General features: G+C 37.0%; 1 long non-coding RNA gene across 1 annotated transcript; it reads right to left on the minus strand.

The window, feature by feature from the left end:
* Positions 1 to 627: 627 nt before the first annotated feature.
* LOC145255675 (uncharacterized) lies at positions 628 to 3963 on the minus strand. Its single transcript, XR_013863888.1, has 2 exons — positions 3678 to 3963; positions 628 to 760 (listed from the first exon to the last, which is right to left on the minus strand). It is a non-coding gene; the product is annotated as an uncharacterized LOC145255675 (long non-coding RNA).
* Between the last annotated feature and the right edge of the window lie 400 nt (positions 3964 to 4363).

The following is a 4363-nucleotide window of genomic DNA, read 5'->3' on the forward strand; positions in this document are numbered from 1 at the left end:
TATTTCTTAATATTTCTTGGTTTTAGACTATTGTTAAATTGATTAAGGATTCAAAGATTTTAGGAAAGAGTGGAAGATTTATTGGATGATAATTTTTTGAGTCAGTTCTTTCTCCAGAGTTCTTGAAAACTGATACCACATAGGCAATTTTGTAACTATTAGAGAAGCAAGATTCCGCAAGACATTTATTATATTATTTATTATTAGTATTTGGAGCAGATAGGAGCCAGCTCAGCACAGCATTTCATTATAATTATAGCAGAGATAAGATCTGGTCTGCCTGTGTTGGAGGTGTATTGCAGTGCGCTGAGAGGTGTGCTGGTGCCAATCGACCATACAACTAACAAGGTAGACACAAAGGCAAAGAAATATCGGTAATAGCAAAGAAGAATGACAGACTCTGATAATCGTTTAAAGACGATAGGTATCATGGTTTATTTATTGAGAATCGAAATTGTAAATTATTGGTAATGGAGATCATGTATTCAGAATCAGCCAGAGCAAAACAGGATCAGTCACTGGGAATCGGTAGTTGAATGTAAATGGACACTGGAACTGGTAGCTGAACATCAGCGAACACTGGAAACCATAGGCCGAATGCTGCAGGAGGTACTGGGAGCTGCAGCAGGCACTGGTAGCTGCAGAAGGTGCTGGAAACTGCAGAAGTGAGCCAGAGTTCACTGGTTGTAGAGGGCAGTCTCAGAAAGCAAGCAGTAGTAGAGATTGAAGTTTTCATGCAGGTTGTTTGTGGTAGTTCACCCTAAAAAGGATTATTTGAATCAAAATAATAGTTTGTGGTTTGTGGTAGTTAGCCCTTAAAACCCCGTTTGAACTACTGCTGTTAGATCCCCATTGGCTGCTGGGTTCGATAGACTTGACTGGGAGCGTCAAAGTCGCATTTTGGAAGACTCCTTGCTCCCTTGCCATGTTACTTTTTTTTTCTTTTTTTTTTTTTGATAAGAAGGTGCTTGTTTCATGGAGAACTGTCCATGCTACAGTTGACAGGTTTGATAAACAAATGAATGACTATAATTAATTTCGTACTGTATTACTTATATACAAAAGTTTCTTTGCTGTTTATTAACTGTATTTATTTTAATCTAGGTACGAAATAATGGGGCCCCTCCTTTTTTTTTACTTTGTGAAAAATGAAGCTTTTGTGTTTCTTCTTTGCTTGAAAACTGTCGTTGATATTTTTTAGCATATGTAGTCATGAAGTAAGGTTTTTGCTAATGGGGATTCGAGTTTGTTGACATGATGATTTTAGACAACACAAGTATCAACGTTTTTATGATAACCAGGATTTGAAAAGCGGTAACTATCAAATCATCCAGTGTGTTTTTGTTTGCAGTGAGAAATTGGGGATGGGGTGGTTTGTGGAGTCCAAGGTGAAGTTTTGTGTAAATTACTAGGAAAGCAATTCAGCTTTATCTGTTGCCGTGAAAGTGACTTAATCGTGGTTGGATAGAAGGGGAATTATTGTTTGCAATTATTCAGCATACTATTATAGATTTTCCATAAATTGCAGGTTCCTAGTTTTTGCAACAAGATGCAATTTCTAGTCATCTCAGTATACCTATCCTTAGTTACGACTATTACATTCTCACAATGGTTTCTTGATGTTACAAATGTATACTTATTGCAATATTTTTGATACATAATGGTGTATGATCCTAGAAAGTTGGGTGATTCTATTTATAAGCACTGCTGATAGGAACTGACAAATCAAATTGAACCACATTCTGCTATCAACCAATCAGAAACCAAAATTGCTTCATAAAAATTAAATCTTTTAACATCCCAGCACACAATTTTTTCATGTCAACACAAGAAGGATCTTTTGCTCTTTGACTGCAAAATTACAAAGTCCAGAACCTGTACAAAACCCACTGAAAATTCTTCATCTCCAGGATTTGTGGAGAATAGCTATCCATTGGAAACTCTTCTGAAATTAAACATGGCTTACAATTCAAGATCAATTTTCAGTTAATATGGGAAGGCTGAAACACTACTAGGGAGAGAAAAAAGTTTTACTCCAAGGCGCATCTCTGATGAGATTTCTGAAGGATTCCCAATCAGCAGGTTAGTAGTATCTAGTTGTCTTGAATAATGGCGCTTCTGTTTGAGGTTGGCAGTTTATATTGATATCAATCATTATTACCAGGCATTTCCAAGTGGGTTATGGGCATTTGTCACACAGGCTTGGGCAGTGTTAAAAAGCAGGTTAGTACAGTGACAATTTGTGTAAGCGATTGGACAATGGGGAAGCTATGAATGTTGTTACCAGCTGGGTTTGTGAATCATGAGAATTCAAGCCAATTGTTGTAGTAGACATTTAAACCTTCAAACACATAAATTTGAATGCTTCGATCCAAGGAAACTGCTGTGCCCATACTATCAGAGATGTACTTGATTAGGGTACAGTCCTGGGTTAAGGTTAAGGTGTAATGATAGAGAAAATATAGGTAACTATGTTGTATGATTGTTGTGCAGTCACTATTGTATTGTTGCTGGGTTTGATTGTGTACATGTTATTGTTACTGCTGTCTATAGTGGTTCTTCACTATTTGAACCCTAAATTATTGTGTTGCTCGTGATGTGTATATACTCATTTACATTCTACATTTATATGCATGTGTGTGTGTGTGTGATACATGTATTTTCAACGTACCTTATTTTCATTGCATCGTTGATCTTGGTCAATCTGGAATTCATCTGTTCTTGGAGGGGAAGATGGAAAACTGTTGGACAAAATGCATTTCACACCAAAAACAATGGTTGGTTTTATATTAGTTTTATTTCACTTTCCTGGTGTCAACGCAGATGAATGGAAAGTGAGAAGCCTTGCTTGTGGTTAATTCTAATCTCCAATTTGGAGACACATTATCTCCCTCCCTGGAGAGGGGGCGAGACAACCATTAACCCGACCGCTCTTCTTAACTTCTATTAAAACATCTTCATATCTCATCTCTTGTTTATCTTGTTAGTTAGATAGATAGATAGAACGAGATGGATAGATACAGAAGTAGATAGATAACTAGATTGATAGATAGATAAATAGATACAAAGTTAGATAACAAACAGATAATTCTTGTGTTCCACCTACTACATAGCATGGTTTGTTAAAAGCACATATAGGTCTGATCTTTGGATTTTAGTTAAGGGAAGTCTTATAGATTTAGACACTAGGCCTTTGCATATGTTAATTTCAGTCCTTACAGCAGAATGAGGGGTACCCGGGCATATCAAAATAATTTGAGATTTAAGAGTTTAGATTAGTTTCACATAGTGCTAGGATATCTGGGTATTTTATTATTTTTTTTTTTTACATGAGCGTCACCACTTATCAAGGCCCAAACGCCACTCAAGGATAATGGTTAATGAGTCTATAGTGGTCACCAGGATAACAGCGTATTAAAAGTTAGTGTAGTAGAAATGAGGTAGAAATTATTTAGGGGTTGGTTCAACAAGAACTTGTTTACATTGGACTTGAAGACGACCATATTATAGTCAGCTGGAAAGCAGGCCAGTGAACAAAGTTTCACAAGCAGGCAGTTTTAGGAAAGAAGCTTTGTTCATGTAATTTGCATTTAGATTTAGACACAGAGCTAGACAAGTGTTTTCTGTAAAAGTTTGGCAAGAAGGAACCATAGATTGAAGCTCAGACGAGCACTTACCATGAAAATAACAGGTAGCCATGAAAAGAGCTGTTTGAACTGCTGTTACTGCTGCTGCTGAGTCGTCGACTTGACGAAGTGTAAAAGTTGCACTTAGGTGGTTTCCTGCTCCCTTGCCATGTTCTGGGTTTTTACCTGCAGGAGTGCTGTATTCATGACAGAGGGTTGATATAGATACCATAGACGCTGTTCTCAGTAAAAAAAAAAAAAAACAAATGAATAGAATTAATTCCCTACCGAATTAATCATCATAAAAGTGAGTTTTAAATATAAAGTGATTGTGTTTATGTTCGATTCGGTTTGGAATCAAAAGTCTATTGAAATTAATTATTTAAGCAATATCAAATTTTATGTTTCTTTCGTTTGTAGATAAAAATGAAAGCAATTGACATAACATCCACCTACACGCACATGCACACATGAGTTGCATGTGAACAACACATGGGATCGCACATGCTGATCACATGGTTAATATTTGGGGGAGGGCGCAAAATGCTGCCTTTGTGTGTTTTCTCTATTCGAGTGCAAAAGCAGAAGTGTTATGAAACACACCGCCACACATCTTGCCGATATATTTGTGAAGTTCAATGTCCAGGGAGAGAATGCTGGAGATGGTGGAGCTGAAGTACGTGAAGTCCTTGACAACCTCGAAGGTGCAGTTGCCAATGGTGTTGTTTGAGGTACTG

This window comes from Euprymna scolopes, chromosome 3 (genome assembly GCF_053919585.1).
Source record: "Euprymna scolopes isolate OS-2025 chromosome 3, ASM5391958v1, whole genome shotgun sequence".
NCBI classification, from domain to species: domain Eukaryota; kingdom Metazoa; phylum Mollusca; class Cephalopoda; order Sepiida; family Sepiolidae; genus Euprymna; species Euprymna scolopes.